Raw genomic sequence first — 26,327 nt, forward strand, 5'->3', positions numbered from 1 at the left:
CTGGCCGGTCCACTGAACCTGAGGAAGAGGAAAATACTCAGGCGGTTCATCCTGCACTGTTCCAAGGAAGCTTTTCCTGGATTTTAGTCGCATTCGTGGTGTTCGAGCTTTGTATAGGGCATGCCGCTCGTCCGCAATCTGTTTAATTTTCTCTATGTGCTCTGCAACGCCTCTGCGTGTTGAGGGTTCTGCAAAACCCGCTGCTTTATATAAGCTTGAGAGTGGTGTTGGTTTCATGCACCCCGTTACTATCCTGCATGTTTGATTTAGCGCAGTATTGACTTGTTTAGCGTGGGTAGATCTGCCCCAAACTGGGCACGCATATTCAGCAGTTCAGAAACACAGTGCCTGTGCCACTGTTCTTAAGACGCCAGGACATGCACCTCATTTACTTCCCGTTAGCTTTCTGAGTATGCTGTTCCTAGTTGTTACTTTCCCTCTCGTTCTTATGCAATGTTGTCTGTAGGTAAGGAACCGGTCCAGAGTTGCTCCAAGATATATAGGTTGGTCTGTGTGCTCTAGTATATTACCATTCCACACAATTTTGAGTTTCCTCTTGGCTTCCTTTACGCGAAGGTGGAAGGCGCAGACTTGTGTTTTAGAGGGATTGGGTCTCAGGGAATTTTGCAGATAGTACTCTGTCATTGTTTTTAAGGTAGTTTCGAGCCTCTCCTCAACTTCTTCAAAGCTATTTTGTTGAGGACATATTGCGAGATCGTCAGCATAGAGGAAATACTTGTTTTCAGTCGGCGTAGGTTGGTCGTTTGTATATATATATATATATATATATATATATATATATATATATATATATATATATATATATATATATATATATATATATATAAGAAGACAATGAGTCTTTGCTGACAGTAAATGTACAGTTTTTGGTTATTGGGTTATGCAGCAATTGATAAGTGTACTCTTTTAAGTCTTTATTCCGAGCTTTCGTTCATGATTATGAACATCGTCAGGGTGCTACAATTATATTATATATGTGAAACAATATGAAAATATGTATATAAAATTATATGTACTTACAACTTATTGAGGATATTTCAAATAGGTGGTCATTAAAATGAGAATTGTACTTATTAAAATGGTCATGTAATGTCTCGATAAAACAAAATTATGACCATTTTAATAAGTACAATTCTCATTTTAATGACCACCTATTTGAAATATCCTCAATAAGTTGTAAGTACATATAATTTTATATACATATTTTCATATTGTTTCACATATATAATATAATTGTAGCACCCTGACGATGTTCATAATCATGAACGAAAGCTCGGAATAAAGACTTAAAAGAGTACACTTATCAATTGCTGCATAACCCAATAACCAAAAACTGTATATATATATATATATATATATATATATATATATATATATATATATATATATATGTATATATATGTATTTAAAAAATTTTTCCCAACCCGAAATGGTGGATGTGTGAATTGTTCGTAAGGGGATTTTTCCACATTCTCTATTTCATCTGTTTGATTTCGTACGATTGGTCGTCAAACCATTAACCTTGGATCTTTTGATCACTGAGTGTGTTTCAAGGATCTACATCTCATATATATATATATATATATATATATATATATATATATATATATATATATATATATCAAAAATGAATAACCATTTTCATATATATTTTCATATATCGATAAAAGGTACGTTGTCGCCTCGCGGTGAAAACTATGATGACCTCGCCTCACCCTTTTGTAGTTCTTTTTTTCAAAAAATATATGCATATATACAATGAGGGGAACTTTCTAATTAAGAATCTCTAAAGAGGGGAAACGATTTTAAATGTTTTTTTTTTATATATAAATTTACGATTAAATCCAATGCGCTGTCGCCTCACAACTATATATGACTAAGAATGAAAGCCGGTACGTTGTTGCCTCAGGCGGCGTTGCCAAATATTCGAAAATGAATAAAGGATTGAGTGGGTCGAAATTTGGTGCACAGCGAGAGGTAGTATAGGTATTTATTACGGATATATTTAAAGAAATAGTGGGAATTTGTTAACATGTTCTATTGTTGTTTACATTAAAAATAAAGGATGGTTATTTTTGATATTTTAAATAAGCTTAAGATATGAACATGGTTTGTTTGGATTATATGTTTAAATTTTTTTTATTAGTAGATATTCCAAAGCTAGAATTTTGCAATAAATTAAGCTAAGCCAAATTATTTTGTGTGAATTATTGCTCTTATACAGCAAAATTATAAAGGCTCTTAACGATAAAATTTATTATTTGCAGTAAACATATTACCTATCTCACAGAAAAAAGTGTCAACGGTTTATTTAAAAATTTTAATTAAAAACCAGTGAATTAGTATACATAGCTGTAAAAATGTTCCAACAAAACGTATTCTTACAGCAAAGTGTACGAAAATAATTTATAAGGTGGTGAAGGTGGGGTGGTTTTAAGGGCGAAAATGGTTTTCTGAAATTTCTGGCTAAACATTGCATCGTTTAAAAAAAATCAACGCAAAAGCTGTGGGCGATAAAAAAATCTACAATTTGTGTAGTGGTCTTTTTATCCTGATCTCAAAAAATTTTGAGAAAAGCTCAAAACTAGGTTTTAGGTACCTATTTAATTTTTTTCTTCTACAAAAATGATTTCATTATGTTTTGTTTAAATGTCAAACCCTTTAATTGAGGCGTTGGTTTGATGTTTATTATATCTAAGAATAAAAAAAATTATAAAAATAGCAACAAAAAGTAAAAAAAAAATATTTCTATATTTTCACTTAAGCATCATATAAAAAACTTACATATGCCATACATATTTTATTTCACTTTTATAAGATGTTGAATTTTTGATTTTATAATATTGGAATTCACTTTTTTATCTAGATGGATATACGCCATCTTGGATATAATTTAAAAAGTGTTCTCTTAAAAGGTTTGTTTTTTAATATTTTTTCTTTGTGGAGGCACATATGAATCGCATTCGGAATTTTCCCGTGCTTGGTTTTTAGAATTATTTGAGTAGTTTTTTATTTGGATAGTACCTACTTATCGTCACTGTCCGTTTTAAATTCTTAAAGGCGCGTTTACATGTATCCAGTAACTGGCGCCAGTGGCACTGGAACGACAGTGCTGGCATCATGTAAACGCTTTTTTGTTCCAGTCCAGCGTTGTCTGCCAGCGCTTTCTCGAATAGAAGGCTGGTCTATTTTTCGTGCCAGTGGTACTCGTCCGCGTCCCCTCTAACCCCGTGCCAGTGGTTGTAGACACGTGTAAACACAGCGTTCCAGTCGCTGGCGCTGTCGTACCTGTGGTTTCAGTGGCCGTATTAGGATTTTTAATAAGAGTGCCAGTGAGATTGGCGCCAGTTACTGGATACGTGTAAACGAACCTATCCAGCGCTGTCTTAGTCAAGCACTCGCATTCCAGTGAGACTGGCGCCAGTTACTGGATACGTGTAAACGTTACTTTACTTGTTTGAGCCAGAACGTTATCTTTTGCAACCAACGCTTTACTTTTTTTAACTTCTTGCATACCTGCAATACTTGGAAAATTAATATTCGTATTTGAAGATTGCTTTTTTTATTTTCTTCCGCATTTCTAAATAGTGGTGAAAATCTAGTTCTTCAATCGATTTTCCTTTATATTCTAAAGGAAGAAAATCCCTTTCCATTACTATTAAAAATTTTGACAATTTTACGGTTTGATAAATGTCGGCAGGTAATTCATATCATTCATCATGCATTTTTTCGTCATGCCCCATAAACTTGGCAAATTCTTTAGTTTGATTTTTGGACATACTTAAAATTTGTGCTACTGTTGGAATATTTTTGCGTAATTTGTGGCTTGACATAGCTTCAGGGTTTGTTAAATTCATTTTGCTTGTCAATTTACGGATTGAAACATCCCCTTTATACCATTTTAGCTTACTGCCTGGAACTGCAAACATATTATAGTTATTAACGACGGACGACGTCAGACATGTATTTATGTCCATGTTTTATTAAAGTTTCTATGAAACCTTGCAACATTTTTGGAAGTAAAATAACAACAGCTCAAGAACCTTTACCAGAACACACTGGAATTTTGTGTCCTCTCGTAAGTGCCTTTTCTCCTTCAGTTAAAACATTTTCAAAATCACTGAAGTCCGTTTATCTTTCGTTACTAGATTGCTGAATTTTTAAATACTGAACATCACCTATTCGTCTTCTGTTAAAAATAATGGCTAATGCTAGAGCATAGTTAACTAAATTTTTATGTTTCAACATTATCAATATTGCTCTCAAACGTCTTCTGACACTTTACACCAATTTTAATACTTTCTTCTCGGAATATTTTAATATCACTTACAAGTGGTACGAGCTTTGGTAATTTTTGTTCCTGAATATCTTTGTTAGCGAGAGAAGCAATTTCCAAACTCCAACGATTTGTCAGCAACGTTTTCAAATTATGTATTTATAGCCCTTGGCCAATTCCTGTATTTGTCTTTCTGTTGTACACGTAAAATCAGCTGATTCTTTTAGTATTAAATGGAGGTGTTCATAGCAACATAGTTTTAGGTACGTACCCAAGTGCAACGCAATAATACGAGTAGGAGAACTGAAGGTCTTTTTAAAACTATTATATACATATAAAACTAAAGACTAAGTAGTTTTGTGTTGCAACGAAATTGAAAATGGTTATTCATTTTTGATTTACATGTTTACTCTGATTAAAGTACGAAGGGAACCATTCTCGTTGGAACTATACAGCGCTGAGCAGATGAGACGTGAATTATAAATTGTAAAATTCCCTCATCTTCCTTAGTCTCAGCATCCGTTATGGCTTGCAAATTTTAGAAGCCTCGGAGGTGTAACCAGAGAAGGTTCCCAGAGGCCTACTTCCTACTAGATTCCTACCTAGAGGCGCTTGCAGCGCTCTCTGATTGGACTAGAATATGATGCGCCTGTAGTTTCGCGTTGTAACGAAATTGAAAATGGTTATTCATTTTTGACATATAAAACTCTTGGAGCACTTGAGGTCGTCAAAATTTTTGGGTCTTAAAATATGCTTTGCAGCAATCGTATTATTATTTACAATCGTTCTATGCTTAATAAGAAATATAGAGAGGGTTCGCATTCTTTCCCTACATGCATAGCCTCTCTCTTATGGTTTTTTAAGTAAGAATTACCAAAATTAACGTAAATGTAAATGCTATACATCTTTCGTTTTGTCGAAGACTCTTGTTCCTTAACATTTAATTTGGGGACAACGTTTTTTGGATCCATTACACAGGCTGTAAGGGTTTGCGATTCAGAAACGTAATTATTACTGGAACCACCACGGTTTTTTGCTTGCAAATTCTGCTTTGTCGTTTAAGATGATACTGTCATTTGCTAATAGTCTAGCTAGAAGGCTTACAAGAAATAATCAATAAAGATACAGAAGTGAATCAGCGTTATGGACTGAATCCTAATATTAAGAAACCTAAATATATGAGGATCAGGAAAGATAACGCATCAGTTGAAGGGCTAGAAAAAATCATAAACAAATAAGTACAAACATGCAAATTACCTATAAGGATATTAATCTGGTAAGCAATATCAATGGTAAATAAAATAAATAATAGAATAAGGCCACTTCGATGATATGTATTTCCCGTGTTTTCTTTACATTGCCATCTATCAAGATCCTATTTTCAGTTATTTTGTTCGTTTCATGTCTTGTCAATGTATTTTTGTTGGCTTCTCATTTTATCGTCCTGTATTTTTTTTTGCTTGAAATATTACTGTTGTCATTTCTATTCAAACATTTTAATGTCAGAATACGGGTTTTTCTTTCAGAGCAGAAGTAGTAAACTTCTGATGTTGGATAGTGTTTTGTTGTTTCATTTTGAGATTTTTGAAACTGTTGCTATTACTAACTGTTCAATGATAAATTCCTATACGAAATTTACTTAGATTGACTCCCGTTTGCATGTCACCCACATAAAGATATTTATTTTGGTTTTAGTTTTTTTTTTATTTGAGTTAAGCCATTCAGGTTCATTTTAGTGTTTTTCAACTTTTTGTAATTTCGATAGTATATCAGTGTTTATCCTCTGTCATAACTGTTATTTTTACAGAAAAAATCATTTATGTTCTTACTTTTGTAATAAAGTAACATAATATAATGAATTTTTTATTTTTAGAATTAAATTAATGACTGGTTAGAATTTTCCTATCCTTTCGTCTTCATGATCATTTGGGGCATAGACTTGTTCAGTTCCATATTATAATAACTACTTAAGTATTACATACGTTCCATGATTACTAATATTCTGTTTGTAATTTTTATTAATTCCTATGCGACCAGCTAACATATTTTTATTCCGGCATGCTCCCTCTCTTATAGAACTTGTTTATACAGGGTGTCCCGAAACTCTACCTACAAACGAAGACAGGCGATTCCTCAGGTATTTTCCTAAGACAATTTAACCCAATTCACCTAGTCCGAAAATGCTTCCTAAGGGAGCTAGAGCTCTTGCAAGATGGCATCTAGTAATTAGTTTTTCTTAAATACCTCCAGAACGCTTCTATTTAGAAAAAGAAATTTGGTAAGCCTATTCATCTTCCAGGGATAAATCGATTCCATCTATTGTGAATTGTTAGTACCGGTTATAAGCGTCCATTTTGGGTAGTGCAACGGTTATTTTACAGCATAACTTTTTTGTCTTTAGCGTTTAAGTATTTTTGACTCTGGATTTTTAAATTGTGAGGTATTCTAGAATTAAAAGGTACTCTTGCTTTAAGTCGGTAGGACATATCGATTTCTAGAAAAATTTATTTGAAAATTTTTCGTTTTTTGAATTTGAAAAGAATTTGAAAAGACAAAAAAGTTATGCGACAAAATAACCGTTAACCTACCCAAAACGGACGCATATGACCGGTACTAAAAATTTGCAATTAATGAAACCGATTCATCTCTATATAAACAAGCGTACCAGTTTTCTAAATAGTTTTTTTTTTATTTTTTTTTTAATTCAAGAAAAGAAAAATTTTCAAATCGATTTTCCTAGAAAATGGTATATTCTATGGACTTAAAGCTAGAGTACCTTTTAGTACTAGAATAACTCACAATTTAATAATCCATAGTCAGAAATGCTTAAAAATTAAATACAAAAAAGGTATGGGATAAAATAACCGTTGCCGTACCCAAAACGGGCGCCTACGACCGGTACTGGAAATTCACAATGAATGGAATCGATTTATATCTGGATGATAAATATGCGTAATAATTTTCGTTTTTCTAAATAGAAGCGTTCTGGAGTTATTTAAGAAAAACTAATTACAAGACGCCATTTTCAAAGAGCTCTAGCTCCCTTAGGAAGCATTTTCGGACTAAGTGAATTGGGTTAAATTATCTTAAAACTATCTGAGGAATCTTCTTTTTTCGTTTGTCGGTAGAGTTTCTGGACACTCTGTATAAGGGCAACAATTTTAAATCGTAAGCTGCAAATTATATCATAAACTTTTTAGCTGCCTTGTTACGGTACCGACAGCGCATATTTTTGTATTTTCACGACCTAATACCCAATGCAAACTGAAAGCGACGTTGCCAAAATCTGAGGCAACAAGGTACCGGTTGTTAGCCAAAAAGTAGAATTTATATGCTGAGGCGACAACATACAGCCAGTCACTGTTGCAATGCCTATACTAGCGCCAGTGATGTACTGCCGAACTAACGTGCCAAAAAATAGTGAAAAGGGGTACGTTGTCACCTCAAAACTATTTTTTGCATATCGACTCATAAGGTGGTTGGGAAGCTGTCCTAAAATTTTCAGCCCAAAACGTTGTCGCCTCACCAAAGTGAGGCGACAACTTCATATATGAGGCGACAACGTCTACCGATTCACTGTTTCTGAGGCGACAAGGTACCCCTTATCAATATATATATATATATATATATATATATATATATATATATATATATATATATATATATATATTGAAAAGCGTTGGTGCTAAAACACTTCCCTGTAGGAGGCCGTTCTTTTGGACTCTCACCTACTTACTTTGCCCTCCAGCACAACGAAAAAACGTCTGTTTTGCACTAAGGAATATACGACCTTACCCAGATGGTGGTCATTGAGAGTGTCGTATAATTTGCGGAGCAATATTTTGTGCCTTACTGTGTCATAGGCTGCTGTCAAATCTACGAAAGCAGCTCCTGTTATAAGGTTTTCTTCAAAGCCACATTTTGTGCCTTACTGTGTCATAGGCTGCTGTCAAATCTACGAAAGCAGCTCCTGTTATAAGGTTTTCTTCAAAGCCCTCTTTAATGTGTTCTGTTAGTGCGAGGACTTGACCGGTGCAAGATTTGCCGGGTCTGAATCCACCTTGTTGTGGGATAAGGTGCTTGTCGATATTTTTCTATTCTGGCGAGGATGAGCCTCTCATATAGTTTGAAAAAGTGACACAATAGCGAAATAGGTCTGTAGCTACTGGGATTTTCTGGGTCCTTTCCTGGTTTTAACAAGGCTATCACTTTAGATTTTCTCTATGATTTTGGAATTTAGCACAAAAACACCGGAATAAACCGATTTTTAAATACAGTATCTAGAGCCTTGCAACTTTTTGCTTTGCGTTCAGGATGATGCAAGGAAAAGTCTACTACAGAAAAATGTGTCGAAATGCACAATTGTATTTTAAAGTGCATAATTGCATTTTAAATTGCATAAAATGCATCCAAAAGTGCATAAATATGTCAAAATACTTAACATCGTATTAATGGGGATTTTGTTACTCGGGGGTTTGTTAAACGAATATGCCATGAGAACGACACCTGGAGCACCTGGTATCTGGGGTCACGTCATCTTTTAGAGTATCGAGTGATTTCGGCACTAACTTGATGCAAACAGATTACACGGGGGTTTTGGGGTTGCTGAATATGAATACGACATCAGAACCGACTTCCGGAGCACCTGGTGCCCATAGTCATTGCTAAGGAACATCATCTTCTGGAGTTTTGAAGGTTTTCGACACTGAATGCATGCAAATAAATCACTAGGCGGTTTTTTGGGGTCGCTGAATACGAATGCTGCATTTAGTACTAAAAACACCGGAATAAATCGATTTTTAAATACAGCATCTAGAGACTTTTTGCTTTGTGTTCAGGATGATGCAAGGAAAAAAGTCTACTACAGAAAAATGGGTCGAAATGTACAATTTCATTTTAAAGTGCATAATTGCATTTTAAAGTGCATACAATGCATTCAAAAGTGCATAAACATATCAAAATACATAACAGCGTATTAAGGCGGATTTTGCTACTCGTGGGTTTGTTAAACGAATATGCCATAAGAACGATACCCGGAGCACCTGGTATCTGGGGTCACGTCATCTTTTGGAATATCAAGTGATTTCGGCACTAAATTGATGCAAACAGATTACACGAAGGTTTTTGGGGTTGCTGAATATGAATACGACATCAGAACCGATTCCCGGAGCACTGGTGCCCATGGTCATTGCTGAGGAACATCATCTTCTGCAGTTTTGAAGGTTTTCGACACTGAATGCATGCAAATAAATCACTAGGCGGTTTTTTGAGGTCGCTGAATACGAATATTCCATCAAAACTGAATCTCGGACCACCTGGTGCCCCAAGTCACTGCTAATGCATGTTATCTTCTGCAGTTTCGTCGGTTCAAGGGTGCCGGTTCTGAAGGCGTAGTTTTGTTCAGCAATTCCAGAAACTCCTGAGTATTCTGTTTGCACCAATTTAGTGTATATGTTACCGGCCAAACCCGATTTCAGGACAAACTAGTTTGTCCTAAGCGCATTAGGATAAACTAGTATGGCCTAGGCCAAACTAGTTTGTCCTATTGCGCGTAGGCCAAACTCGTTTATCCGGATATAATAATCCGGATATAATAAACACTTCAGGACAAACTAGTACGGCCTAGTCTAAACCAATTTAGCCGAGTGGAAAGTAATTTAGCGAACATCTAAGGACTTTTACATGCGGGGAATTCCCAAATCACGTCCCAACAGGGATGGCAAAAAAAAATTATACGTCGATATATTGATACATGCTATAAATCAATATATTCTTGTATAATTAAATAATATAAAAAATAATTAATAAAAGTACACATCTAACTTACTTATAGTTGTATAGAGTATAGACAGTATAGAGTATTGTTCATTTGTAGGTAAAAAAACTCAGTCAGTTTCGGTTGTGTCAATTTCGTCTGCCATCGGAACGATGTTATGTTATTTAAGAACAGTGGCTCTTTCATTGTTTAAAAGACCATTGTTTAAAAAATAATTTTTTAAATAGTCTTTTAGTCTTTTTTAAACAATGCTAAGACAGTTGGAAATAAATAAAGGAATAACAGGTGCCTGTTATTTCCGATAGCCCGAGATAATGAACGATTAACGTCGCTCTGCTGCCGCCGCCGTGTGCCATGAGTCATTTTTACTATCGTATAGTTCAAATTACACAAATACCCATTATCTCTCAAATATTTTATGGTCGAAGCGAAGATTGGTGGGATATGCGCATTTTATCAATGAAATTCGATATATTTAAGACATTCCAGAGGCGGCTACAGATAAAATGTTTTAACATAATACATACATTTTTATTGTTGAAATATTTGTCTGATGAAAATCGGTCCGGGTTATCCGGACTTTCGGGTTATCGGTGGCCGACTTATCGGGGTTCCACTGTACATTGAGTAAAACAAGGAGTAATAATTGGCGGATAAAGCGTAGCACTGGCTCTTGCACTCTTGGAATCTTTTCGTATTATCGAGCCGGTGCGGGGTGCGGAGAGGTGACGGTACGTCGGAATATCCGCCAAAATTTTTCATATGCGTCTGGACGTCGACAGTAGTACAGCTTTCTGCATGGTCTTATACAGGTGTACACTTATATACTGTTGTATAGGTTTGTTCCAACTAGCGATCAAACCAGTCAATAGCAATGTTCGCGCAGTACATTTCGAACGTATTCAGAGTAAGTTCGGGATCAGTTTCCAATGCGCAGGCGTCAACGTAAACTTATCCTGGACATGCTCAGGATTTTTTGCTCCGCGAACAATTTTCGGATTCGTAATGTAATGACGGGTTGTGTACATTAAGGTTAGAGAAGGAAGCCTATTGTTGTCCTTTTCTTATTTCGAAATCAATGTCAAAAAAAATGCAAATGCAACAAATTTGTATGTCAACAAAGAGAAAGAGAATAAAAGCAACAGGCAAAGGATTAACTTTCTATTCATCAATGCCTTTCTTCACAGTTCGATTGTAGCAGCGGAAGCGAATAGTTCTCTGTGTGATCGAAGTGCTAATTATTAGAGTTGTTGTTGTTTTTACCAAAAAATGGAATTAAATCCAGATGGCAGAGGAAATCCACCTGACAGAGGAAGGATTGACGATGTTGCTAGTAATATGGATTATGAAGTTAATGAAAAACAAAAACAGTCTGAGGAAATTATAAATATTAATATTAATACACAATCAAAACAGGTACCGATAACAAATCCAAAAAACTTTTTACCAGATTATCAGGTAAGCAATAAAACAAATAATAATATAGGCCAGTCCATAATGTCAGAGGTGAAAAATAAATACAGTCAAGGTGACCAAGGTCCTTATTTTGTTTTTATGCAGAATAAGGAAGGGAACATCGGCCGATTGCATCGTATCGCGACAGCTCGGTTAATTTTAGGTGCAGTACCTGCAATTAAAGATAATATTGTTAATATTAATATTATAGGAAAAAATAAAATTAAAATTGAATGTAACACATATAAAAGCGCTAATATTTTAGTGGAATGTAAAAAGTTAATAGAAAGAAATTACGATTTATATATTCCAAATTTTTTTACTCAAAAGAGTGGGGTAATTAAAGGGGTAGACAAAAATATTTCGGAAAACGAATTAAAAGGTATTATTGTTCCAAGATACGGCAATTTTAAAGTAATAAACGTTAAAAGAATAAAGCGAAAAGAAAATGATCAACTGGTGGAGACGGGTACGATAGTGGTGTCTTTCAGAGGCCAAATGATTCCAAAACAAGTAATCATTGAGCGAATGATATACCAAGTGGAACCTTATGTTCCAAGAGTAATACAATGCCTTAATTGCATTAGGTACGGGCACGTTACGTCACAATGTCGTGGTAAGAAAAGATGCAGCAAGTGCGGACAGGAACATGATTCAGATGTATGTGATTTAACAGATCCCACTTGTATATTATGTTTTGGAAACCATTCAGCATTAGATCGAAACAAATGCGCTGAGTTTGAAAAACAAAAGGGTATTAAATATATAATGGCAAATGAAAATTTACCTTTTGAAGAAGCAAAATTAAAATACAGCAGTAGCTATAGAACAGTCCTAAATTCAACAAACACAGGAAATAGGTACACAGTGACAACCAAAAGAAAATGGAGCGAAGGAGCTCAAAATAAATCAGTTTATCCTTATTCAAAAGAACACGAAAATATACTGGACACTGCAAGCGCTTCTGCTTACCCGTCGCTACCAGTTATAAACAACCCATTATATCAAAATCAAACAAAAATAGTCCAACAAAACTCACTAACTAGTAAACAAATTACTGATAATATAGTAACAATATTTAAAAATTTCTTAGACAAAAACTTAATTCCAATAGCAAACAAACAAATTTTAGACGACATTAAAAGTAATATAGAAAAAGTTTTAAATGGCCCTAGTAAATAATAAGATTTTACAATGGAATTCACGATCAATAGTGAACAATAAAGGCCATTTTGAAAAGTACATTTTCGAAAATAAATTCTTAGCTATTCTTTTAAGTGAAACTTGGTTAAAACCAAATTCAAAGATAAGCTTTTCCCAATATAACATCTTCCGTGAAGATAGATCAGATGGTTATGCAGGAGTAGCGATATTATTAAGAAAAAATATCAATTTTCAGAACAATTTAAATTTTTATAAAATAAATAATGTCATGTGCGTTGCAGTACAGATTAAGATAAATAATAAAAACTTAAACTTATATTCCATTTATGCAAAACCCAAATTATGTGTGTCAAAAAACGAATGGGTTAAATTTTTCAATAGTTTACACAAACCTTTTTTAATAGGGGGAGATTTCAACTGCCATAATAAAATGTGGGGGTGTGATGTCACCGATCAAGAAGGTATTTATCTTTTTGAGGCTATGGAGCAATGTGGACTTAATTTCCTAAATGATGGGTCAGAAACATTAATTCGTAAACCTATGCATTTAAATAGATCTGCTATAGACTTAACAATTTGCTCTAGGGATATTTATTACAAATTTGATTGGCACACAGAAACTTTGAGTCTGGGTTCTGATCACTACCCAATAGTAATAGAATTTAACCATAATACTGATAGCAACGTTACTAATAGTAATGCTGTCATTGACACTAATGATATATCTAGATCTAGAATTACATGGGATATTAAAAAGGCAGACTGGGCTTTCTTTACCTATCTCTTAAACAATGAAAAGAATAATAATATATCAGATGGTTCAGAGCAAGAATATTCCACATTTTGTGACTCAATCAATTTAGCTAGTAAAAGCTCTATTCCAGAGAGGAAGAGAGGGCCCAATGCAAAATTTAATAAACCATGGTGGAATGATGATTGTAGGGACGCTATAAGACAACAAAAAGAAGCTTTTTTGCAGTTTAAAAGACTATCTAATTACGATAATTACTTAAAATATCAACAAGCAGAAGCTTATAAAAAAAGAATTATTTTAGGCAGCAAAAGAGCTTCTTGGAAAAACTTTTGTAGTAGTTTAAATAAAAATACACCTATTAGCAAAATATGGAATGAAATCAGAAAATTAAAAAACGTTTATAATCCTCCCAATAATCCGATAGTTGAAAATGAGTGGACAGATATATTTTTTAATAAAATTGCTAGACCTTGGGTTATAGAAGGAGAAATTAATCACAGGAACCCAACGGATAATAGACATGACAATGACGAAGCAAACGAAGACAACATGTTTCTCACTGAAGCATTTAGTCTGGAAGAAATAAAGAACTGCCTAAAAAGACATAATAATTCAGCTCCAGGATTAGATGGTATACACTATAGTATGTTGTATAATTTACCCATACATAAGAAAGTTCAACTACTAAACGTAATAAACAATATCTGGATGAGTATGGATATACCACGTGCATGGAAAGAGTACATCATAGTTCCAATTCTTAAGCCACACAAATCACCAAACTGTCCGGATTCGTATAGAGGCATTTCACTATCATCATGTGTGTTAAAAACAATGGAAAGAATGATTAAATGTAGACTAGAATTATGGTTAGAAAAAAATTCTAAAATACCTGCAACACAATTCGGCTTTAGAAAATCATGTTCTACGATGGAAAATTTAACGCACTTAATACTGGATATATATAACTCATTTTCCGCCAACAAGTCGGTATTTGCTACATTCATAGACATAGAAAACGCATATGACAATGTGAACCTACAACTTCTATACCACAAAATGAAGGAAATAGGACTGCCAGATACACTCTGCTGGAAACTTCATCAACTTTACATCAATAGAACTCTTTATCTTCAAATCAATAACAAACTAATAGGACCCAGAGTTTCAAACATCGGGTTACCCCAAGGGAGCATCTTAAGTCCAATATTATACACTATTTATACAGCGCATATAGGTCAAAGCATAATTACTAGCAAACAAGGTAAAATATTACAATTCGCAGATGATATATGCATATATGTAGACCAATTGGAAATAGAACAAGGCAGTAGAAAAATAAATACAGTATTTAAACATCTACAAGAAGACCTAGATCAAATAGCATTAAACATATCAACAAAAAAAACACAAGCTTGTATATTCTCCCGAAAACGAAACATTCCAGAAGTAGTGGAGTTGCAAAATGTCTCGTTTAAAGTTCAACCTAAAGTTAAATATTTGGGTATTATACTGGATAGGAAAATGATTTGGAAAGATCATATTGAGTATATCGTAGCAAGAGCTGACAAAGGGTACAATGCGTTACGAGCAGTAAACTATACAACCTGGGGAGCAGATCCCAACATAGCATTACTAATGTATAGGTCATATATAAGGTCAATATTAGATTACGGATGTTACTTTTACAATCAAGCCGCCAAAACCCATCTTCAAAAAATAGACATCCTTTCAAATAAATGTCTCAGATTATGTATAGGAGCTTTGATGAGTACTCCAATATCAAACCTAAGCGTAGAATGTAATGAACCACCGTTATGGTTAAGAAGGAAAATTCTGTGTGAAAAATTTATAACTAAAATGATAACTAAAGAAAGCATAATATGTAACAACTGCCACAAACTTTGTATAAATGACCTAACCACAGAATACTGGAGGAAAAAGACAACATTACTACTTGCTGAAAGTTACAATAGATTAAGACAATTTAAAAATAAACTACATACATCAACTCTGCCATCTATGTTTCAGATAAATCTAAACAATATACCAAACATACAACCAACCTACATGAGAGATTACTCGAAATTTCCAGTGTACTTAAGGAATGCCATGTTTAATGTGGATATAGAAACTTTATTTCCGGGACATTACCAAATTTATACCGATGCCTCAAAAATGAATTCGAGGGTGGCCGCTGCCGTGTGGGACCCTAGGACAAGGTATAAAGAGGGTACCGTAAGATGGGGTTACTTTGATCAAAATTAATCTTTCATCGCACCTAGAAATCATAAAGTTATGATTTAGTTTTTGAAAAAAATATATTTAAATCGGTTTTTACTTAGCTATTACACTATATAAAAATATTCTCAAAAAATAAAATATTTTAATAGAAAAAAAAAAGGTAAATGCCTGATCAAAGTTACACTTCAAGTGGGGTTACTTTGCTCACACATACAATTTACCTGATATTTGTATTGTAAGCCCTAAAATTAAAAAACAAAATATTAGAAAAAGTGTTATGTTTGCTAATAATTTCGCCGTACGGTAGATTCTTCTTTATCGCCTGGACGTGGCTCACTTGACCTGTGTTTGGATGGTTGAAACTTTGATTTATCCATCTGATCTAAACACTGTCTTAAAAGGATAGGAAAACGATCTTTAGGCACAGTAGTTAGACGTAAATTTTGTAGTTTCCAAGTTGTTAGTGTAGCACGCCATGCGCTCTTCATGGGTCTAAAAAATCCGACATCTAGGGGTTGGCACAGATGAGTCGAATTTGGCACTAAGCAAATCGAAACTGATGTTGTTCTCATTGCATCTTTTTATTACATCCCCATCTAGGTGTGAAGAAAGGTTATCTCCTAAGAGTACTTTTCTGCCTTATAATCTTTTGACATGCGGTAGAAAGGAGGTCATAAACCAGTCGCGAAAAGTGACTGTATCTATCCAACCGCTAAGTGTTCTATTGTATCTACTGCCTCTCGAACAATATGGTTGATCGCAACAAGGTGCTCCAACAGGACCACTTTCTTTCCACGTGTCGTAAAGATGGGTAACTTTATAGATAATGTAAGGAGGTAACAGTATTCCACTAGCAGAACCACAAATCATTATACTAGTTGCCGTCTTGAAATGATTACATATTTTTTCGGGGTATTTTACCCGTCGTTTGTATACTCCCCATTTTTTTCCTGGGTCGTCAGATACATTGGACTCATCATAATTAAATATGTTTTCAGATGGTACATCTTTTAAAGTATCTGATAAGTTTGCAAAATAAGCCTCAATCGTTTCTCTGGAAATTTTACTTCGTACTTGTTTAATGTTTGTGGATAAACGTTGGCCAAATTAATTTTTGTGTCGTATTAATAGACTAAGGGCCCAATCTTTTCCCGGCATGTTATTGACAAACTTTATTGACCACCCTTCCTTGACGTTCCAAATAACATCATTCTTATATCGAGTAAAGTTTGCGGAAAACCCCAATCTGCACACTTAGCCGCTGCTGCTAAAATAGCTTTTTCTTCAACATGACCGAAAACCGGCTGAGCTCCTGGATTTTTAATATGTGCCCCTTTGAATTTGTTACGAAGTATTCCAAACGGAATTTTATAAGTTGCTGAAGCTTCTCTTAAGGCAAGACTTCCAGTAACGATGTCATTAAGTGCTCGTTCTACCGTTTCTTCATCGTAATTTTTGTAAGGCCTACTGCCAAGACGTTTTGTGTACGTACGCACCATATTTCCGAAAAAGAAAATGTACACTAGTAGACTATTTTATACGCTGGGGTTACTTTGATCACTGATTAAAGAAGCCCCACCTCTCCGATCAAAGTTACCCCGCGACACAATATTAAAAATAAAAACATGGTAAAATACAGTACGTTAAAATTTGAGGTAAAACCTACATCATGAAAGTACCTATATTAACATAACGAAATGATTTTGTTACCTAAATAACATGCCTATAGCTTACCATAGAAGTAATTTTGGTGCTAAAATATGCACAAATTATTGTTTCTTATAATAATACTTACATGTATGTATTTTTGCCAGAAAACACGTGAAACACGACTCACACGGTTAACAATAACATTCCACTGTTGCCACGTATAAAAATTACATCGAAATATTCGATCAGTTTCGATTGAAATGAAATATATTTTAGGCGGGAAGTTATGATTAAAGTAGCCCCCAGAGATTAAAGTAGCCCCATCTTACGGTATACGACTTAATGAAAATTTTACAACATTTTCAGCAGAACTTATTGCAATACTGAGAGTATTGCAGTATATAAGCAGTATAAACAATAATGAAGAGAAATTCCTAATCCTTACAGACAGCAAAAGTGCTTTACTTAAACTGGAAAGTTTGAAGGACATATCAAACTACATATATATTGATATTATTAAGGCATATATCGCACTTAAGGATAAGGGCAAACAAATATCATTTTGTTGGGTAAAAGCCCACTCTAATCTTAAACACAATGAAATAGTAGATACTTTAGCTAAGAAGGCTACCGAACAAGAAATTGAAAGTGAATATAAATTAACATTAAATGATATTTACGCTAATATTACTAGCAATAAAACCAAAACCTGGCAACAATGGTATAACAACTCAACAAAAGGGCTATTCTATAAAAACATACAATTAAATATTCCAGCTAAATCCTGGTTTAATCATTATCACGGCGAAAAAATCGTTGTTTCATATATATGCAGACTTAGATTTGGACACTGTCTAATTCCAGAACACAAATTTAAAATAGGTCTTAGTGATAGTAATCTTTGTGAATGTGGTGAGTTAGGATCTGCAGAACACATGATACTAAACTGTAGACTAAAGATAATCGAAATAAATCATTTCATGAATCAAGTATATAGAGAAACCAATATTACAAGACCTTTTAATCTAATAACAATATTATCTAGTTTAGACGAACGTGTATATGAGATCCTAATTAAACACATACTTAGTATAAAATTAAAATTGTAAACTATAATACCTGTGTTTATCCCATTTGTCTACCTACCTTTCCGTGGTCTAGTCTTGTGTGTGTGCATTGCTCTGAAAGACCCCTGAGCAGAAGTACTCCTTGTTGACATTCCTTATAATACAATTAAAAAAAAAAACAAAAAGAAATAATAATAAAAAAAAAAGAAAAAAAAAAAGAAAGAAAAAAAAAAGAAAGAAAAAAAAGAAAGAAAAAAAAATATATAAAAATAAAAAATAAAAAAAAAAAAAAGAAAATAATAATAAAAAAAAAACATAATAAAGAATAATATTGAATAATACTAGAATATATTTATGATATAGATATATGTATATAAATGTGTAATATTGTATGATTGTAGCTAAAGATTAAATTATCCATTTATTGTTATAGAATCTAGGTATATCTTTAAAATACAAAATCTTATTTTAATAGTAATATGTGAGATAAATATCTGTAGAGCAAAAATAAGTTCGGCTAATGGATTAAGTCCACAGTCAGGAAATTCGATGACACACACACACACAATGCCTTTCTTAGAAGTTAGAAATTAGATTAGCGTCTTTCTTTATTATTTCCACATTATTTCGATAATTTGGTATTTGCAAGCCGAAATCCGGCTTATATTTTCGTAGAGAGTAAAAGATTGTTATGTATCACTTGGAAATGGCAGCTTGATATTTAGATATAAAAATACCTTTAACTTACTGGGGGTTGAACATTATCTGAAGGAAGGAATAATTTAGTAATAGGTCTGGATCCCGCGTATGAAAAAAAAGTTGATTAATAGCAAGCTGAAAATTTGTTAATAGCTTAAGGTTGTCTAGTCGGACAAAATTTGATATATGGGAACGCTAGAACAGGGGCAGTTTTAATTGTGGAACAGGTTAAAAATTTGGAACGGTCAGACCACGAAAACGGCACATGTATTTTGTCCGACAGAACAGACTTAATCTCTCCGAACAGAGATTAAACTCTCATGCAAAAATCAGACTGCTGTTTATCACCAAATGGGCGTTTTAATGAGTGGAACATGTAGAATATGTCAAATGACAGGAATTATGACAGGTGATAAATAGCAGTCTGATTTTTGCATGAGAGTTTAATCTCTGTTCGGAGAGTTTAAGTCTGTTCTGTCGGACAAACTAAATGCGCCGTTTTCGTGGTCTGGCCGTTCCAAATTTTTAACCTGTTCCACAGTTAAAACTGCCCCTGTTCCAGTGTTCCCATATATCAAAGTTTGACCGATTAGACACCCTTAAGATATTAACAAATTTGCAGCTTGCTATTAATCAACTTTTTTTCCATACGCGGGATCCAGACCTATAAAGCAATCATTTCCAATTTTGATATTATATGTACTGAATTTGATAGGTTGGGGCATTGTGTTGTGGTTTATTTCACCACAAAAATAATGAAATATAACAAGACACAAGAAATAGTTTCAGAATAAGTTTGATGTGTTGTTTATGTTTCATTATATTCAATAAGAGACTAATAATTTAACTCATAAATTAAACTGAAAAATAAACCTCAAGAATATGTAGGTACTTATAAGCTCATCTAGATAGAAGAAATTATCTAAGTAAAAACAGAGTACAATTTATTGTAATACATACTACTGTAATAGATAATTATTATCGAATATCGAATGAAAATAATACTAGAAAAGGTACCTACGTATTTATAAACATACTAATGGAAAACATTGACAAACACAACTAAAAAAGCTTTAATATAAAAAATATTAAAATTTGTTTGAAGAATATTTAAATGATACAACACTTTATACATAATTTTAAAACCGTTGATTGATAAATACGGAGTATATTTATCAGTCAACGTTAAAACTTTAAAAACCAGAATAATCTACATCTACAAGTTGTTTAACAAAACAATATTTTAGGTTAAGATTCGGAAGGAGTAAGAACAGAATGTCAAGAAATTCTTTTTACAAAATTATATTATAATTATAATTCTATTTTTACAAAAATATATTCAAAAGAAAAAGCACAAAGAAACCCAAAAGAAAGAAATTTTGTTTCTTGTCCCATAACTTTTGTCCACGGGTATATAAGTATAGACTATTCTTCACAGAAAAAAAACTTACATATGTTCTCTTTAAAATGATGTTTGGTAGAGGTCATTAGGATTTATAGTTTTCGAAATATGATTTTTCAAATTTCGCCACTCACAGCAATTTTGGGCAATTTTCCTTGTTATTTCGCAAATATTGTTCTGTAACTTTTTTATACGTAACTTTAGGCATATTCATTGGTCCACATAAGAGGAATAGAAATCAATTACCTTTAAAATGTTCTACTGTATAATATTGTACGACTTCTTTTAAAGAGGTTATCTTTTTCAAGATTTTATACTTTTAACGAGTTTTTATATTTTTTACGATTATTTTTTAAATTTTCCATTATAACTTTTTTTTCTACACTTAGGTATATATTATATAATAAAAAGAAAGCTTATTTTGGTTTCTTTAAAATGGTGTATTATAAAAAATTCTAGGATTATTTTTGAATAAGATATGCTTTTTCAAAATGTAATAAGTACTTGCAACGATTTTTTATTTTAGGATTATTTTTTAAATTTCTCATTGTAATTTTTTTATGTGATTGTGTGTTATGATTGAATCTTATTTTTTATAGGTAATACTTTGGATCCACTTGACTCGGACTTGACTTGACTTGAAGCTCCTGCACCACAAGCTTTGTTTGAAAAAATAGCATGTAAATGTACCAAAGAATGTACAAAAAACTGCGGTTGTAGGAAGATAGGAATTAGTTGTTCAATATTCTGCAAAGGGTGCATGTGCATGGGTACTAATTGTGGGAACTCTAAGATAACTGAGGTGTCAGAGGAAGATATTGAATCTAATGCTAACGAAGAGATGGACTTTAATTCTAAAAATTTTTTAAATGTCAACGTTTAAATAATTTTAACTAAAGTGATGTTTTCTAAGACTAATGTTTTTGTAAATGAAATAATTTTAAATAATACAGGTAAAAAATACCAACGAATCACTCGGTTTCCATTATTTAAATATAGATGATACACCATTTTAAAGAACAGAAAGTAAGCCATCTTTATTGAGCAATATATAGTATATTCATGTACAAGAACAAAAGGTATAATGAGAAATTTAAAAAATAAACCTAAAATTAAAAATCGTTGCAAGTACTTAATACATTTTGAAAAATATTATCTTATTCAAAAATAGTCCTAGAATTTTTTGTAATACACCATTTTAAAGTAAACAAAATAAGCTTTTTTTATATAATATAATATATACCTAAATGTAGAAGAAAAAAGTTATGAGAAATTTCAAAAATAATCGTAAAAAATAATAGATATGTTTTTGATATTAGGTATTATAATATAATATATAATATATAATATAATATTATATAATATAATATTATATAATATATAATATATTATATAATAATATTATTTTATTTTTATATTATATTATAAAAAATCGTTAAAAGTATAAAACATTCAAAAACCATAATCTCTTTAAAAAAAAGTCGTACAACATTATACAGTAGACCATCTTAAAGGTAATTGATTTCTATTCCTATTACGTGTACCATTGCATATACCTAAAGTTACGTAGAAAAAAGTTACAGAACAATATTTGCGAAATAACAAGGAAAATTGCCCAAAATTGCTGTGAGTGGCGAAATTTGAAAAATCATATCTCGAAAACTATAAATCCTAATTACCTCTACTAAACATTTTAAAGAAAAAATATGTAGATTTTTTTTTGTAAAGCAATGTCTATACCTATATCCTCGTGGACAAAAGTTATGGGACAAAAAACAAAATTTCTTTCTTTTGGGTTATTTTGTGCTTTTTCTTTTGAATATATTTTTGTAAAAAAAAGTATCATTGACTTTAAATAGTGATATTTAGATACGAAATTTAACCAGGAACAATTTTTATGTAGATATGTTTGTACCAAAAGTGCATAGAACTCACCCTAATGTAACCTGTGCCCAGAGACTAATTCACCCATTTCTCAAAAACGCACCACTTTAAATGGTAGCACTCCGCGGTTTTTTCATATATAGATGTCCATTGACTATATGAAATAATAAAACCCCGTTAACGTTGTAGTTTCTTTTAGCTATCTTATTTTGAATATAATCAATAGCCTACTAAGCTAATTCGCTTTCCTACTCCATAATTTCTGTCGATTTTAAAACTCCTATTTCTAAATATAGCCCAATAAATGACCGTTTTGGAATGCAATTTCCAGGGGCAACTCCGAATTGCATGAAAATTTGGATTTAGGTTCTACTTACCCTCCACTTCAAAGATGAATTTGTGCCGTTGGTTGCTTTTACTTGGGGGGTGGCATTTACCCCTTCTCGGGGGGTGAAAAACGCGTTTTTAAATTAAGGCCGGAAATGGATAAATTGACTTATTTTAAGCACCTTTTGTTCTATAAAGTTTTTTAGTAAGTCAATACAATTCGAGTTATTCGCGATTTAAAATGTTGATTTTTCGACAAAAAAACTACGTTTTCAGACCGTTTTTCTCAAATAACTCAAAAAGTAAATGTCTTATCGAAAAAATAATTTTAGCAAAAGTGTAGCCTATAAAAAAAAACGAAAAAATGGTGTACCAGTAAAGTCTACAAATTAAGTAGGAGCAAAGTTGTAGCTCATGAAAAATACGTTCTTATTCGTCTAATTCCAAATCGAATAATTCAACGCCAAATCACCGAAGAAAGAAGCGTTTTTAACATTTTTAAAGCATCGAAAAAAAGCTTATTATTTGTTTTTTACAAAAGTTTACAGCATTAAAAATAAACGAGTTACACTGAAAAAAAGTTGGCCCCTTTTTCTGGTAAAAAAAATCGTGAAAACCTCTATTTAGCGCCCTAACTAAAATTAATCGTTTGGCTTTACCATGTATTTTAACTGTATGTGTATTGTTTATATGATCTGTAAGTTTGATTGGTTTGAAGTGCTAATTTTTAAAAACATTTGGTTTTATAGTAAAAAAAATTTCTAAAATTTTTTGAAAAATTTCATTTTTTAAAAATAACTTAAAAAGTATTAGTGATAAGAAAAATCTTAAATAGTAAAAAAATGTAGGTTTTGCTATTATAAATATGCTAGTTTCATTTTGTTTCTCCGTAAGACAAAAATTGGTTAAGATATGGCTGTTCAAAATTTGCATACACTCGTGATTAGTGACCCATTCAAGCTTTCTCAATTATAACCCTTTCAAAAATAAACACTTTAAACCGGTGAGACTGACAGATCATATAAAAGATATATAGGTAAGTAAATTGTTTGTAAAGCGGTAGCGATTAATTTCATTTGGGGAGCTAAACACGGCGAGATATTCATAATTTTTTACAAAAAAAGAGGGTCAACTTTATTTCGAGCATAACTCGCTTATTTTTAATGCTAAAACTTTTGTTAGCAATTAAAACAAAGCTTTTTATAAACACTTTAAAAAAGTTTAAATGGGTTTTTCCCGAAAAGTGCTTAATTTTTCGGTGATTTCACCTTGAAATATTCGATTTGGAATTAGACGAATAAGAGCGTATTTTTCATGAGCTACAACTTTGTTTTTGTTTGATTGATAGACTTTACTGATACACTATTTTTTTGGGTTTTCTATGAGCTACACTTTTGCTAAGGATATTTTTTTCGATAAAATATTTACTTTTTGAGTTATTTGCGAAAAACCGTCTGAAAACGTAGTTTTTTTTGTCGAAAAATCAACATTTTCAATGGCAAATAACTCGAAAAGTATTGACTTACGTAAAAAACTCTATAGAACAAAAGTTTCTTAAAATCAGTCAATTTATCCATTTCGGGTCTCATATGGAACGTATGTATTTTCACCCCGAGAAGGGGTGACTGTCATCCCCCAAGTAAAAGCAACCAACGGCATAATTTCAGCTTTGAAGTGGAGGGTAAGTAGAACTTAAATCCACATTGTCATGCAATTCGGAGTTGCCCCTGAGAATTACACGGTATCGCCGAATTGCCCGTTCATTTACTGGGCTAATAAGGATAGTAGAAAACGAGGAGAGAAACTGCGAACAGTGTTGCCCGGTTTTTGTTGAAAAGGACCTCGCAGAAACCTTATGGGAAATGGCTCTCTGTCAAATGCTCTGAAACTTTGGGCTCTGGTAGTCCTTGAGGTGTAGAACAAAGGACTCAATGGGCGCGTAGCTCCAAAAAGGCATGGTTTTAAGATATAAGCCTCTGAAGTTATAGGTACAGTGAGGACGTTTGAGTTGGAATACATTTATTTTCTCGAGAATGGGCGACTCTGGAGATAAATTACGAATCAGGTTGATTTTTATTTTGAAATTATAATTTTCTGGCATATATATATCATACTAGTGACGTCATCCATCTGAGCGTGATGACGCAATGGATGATTTTTTTAAATCAGAATAGGGGTCGTGTGATAGCTCATTTGAAAGGTTCTTCAATTCTCTATTCACCAATAAAAACATTAACATAATTATTTATACAGAGTGCCCAATTTTTTTTTTAATTAAATTAGTTGAGACAAAAAGAAGAATGTATATAATTTATTTAATTCGAGATACATTTTACTGTTGTCTGAAAACAGGAAAAATGTTTATTTGATAAATAAATATTGTTTTTCGCTTAAATTCACTATTAAAGCTGCCACCCACCTGCCTCTTACTAGTTTAACATTTATTAATTTAAGCGAAAAGTAATGCTTATTTTTCAAATTAACATTTTTATCTATTTTCTGACAGAAGTGGAATATATTTCGAATTAAATAAATTATATAGGTACATTCTTCTTTTTGTCTAAATTAATTTAATTCAAAAAAAATTTGGACAACCTTTATAAATAATTATGTTAATGTTTATATTAGTAAATAGATAATTGTATAACCTTTCAAATGAGCTATCACACGACCCCTATTCTTATTAAAAAAAATCATCGATTTCGTCATCACGCCCAGATCGATGGCGTCACTAGTGTGATATACATATTATGTCAAAAAATTATAGTTTAAAAATAAAAATCGACCTAATTTTTAATTTATCTCCAGAGTCGCCCATTGTATATAGATTGTAGCAATAAAATATATATATATATATATATATATATAGATTGTAGCAATAAAATTTACCCTGTATTTAAGAAATTTTGTTAAAACAAAGCAGGCATGTTTGTTAAAACAAAACAAACATGTTTGTTTTGTTGTAATTTTGTTTTAAACCCTGTAGATTTAAGTAATTATTGTATATTATAATTGAAAAAAGAAAAGAACAAAAAAAGAGAAAAGAAAAGAAAAAAAAACAGGAAAAATAAAAAAAGCAACAAAAAAAAAGAAAAAAAAACTAAGAAGATGTAAACCTCCGCGAGGATGAATCGGGTTTACGTCTTAGCGTAGTAAAAAAAAAAACAATTTATAAAAAATAACAATAAAAAAAATAATAAAAAAACAAATTAACAGTATAAAAAAAATGCAACAAAAAATACAAAAAAAAATAAAAATTTACAAAAAAAAATGAACAACAAAAACAGAGTATTATTTAGATAATAATTGTAGATAATAATGTTAGTTTGTTATGTATTTAGAGTTAGAAATACAGAAAAAATTCCTCGGATTGAAAAACCAAATTTGTTTGTTTTTAAAATAACAAAATGTCTGGCTAATTGGCTCGGCCAAGGCCATCAAATTCATTCAAAAAAAAAAGAGTCGCCCATTCTCGAGAAAATGAATTTATTTCAACTCAAACGTCCTCATTGTACCTATAACTTCAGAGGCTTATATCTTAAACCATGATTTTTTGGAGCTACGCACCCATTGATTCTTTTGTTCTACAAATCAAGAACTACCAGAGC

At 32.4% G+C, this 26,327-nt stretch overlaps 1 protein-coding gene across 4 annotated transcripts in view; it reads left to right on the forward strand.

The window, feature by feature from the left end:
* The window catches only part of LOC114330512 (ras-related protein Rab-37-like), a 489,416-nt gene that overhangs the window by 433,368 nt on the left and 29,721 nt on the right, over window positions 1–26,327 (forward strand). The gene's annotated exons all lie outside the window — the stretch shown is intronic.

The sequence above is a fragment of the Diabrotica virgifera genome, chromosome 2 (assembly GCF_917563875.1).
Source record: "Diabrotica virgifera virgifera chromosome 2, PGI_DIABVI_V3a".
Lineage (NCBI taxonomy): Eukaryota > Metazoa > Arthropoda > Insecta > Coleoptera > Chrysomelidae > Diabrotica > Diabrotica virgifera.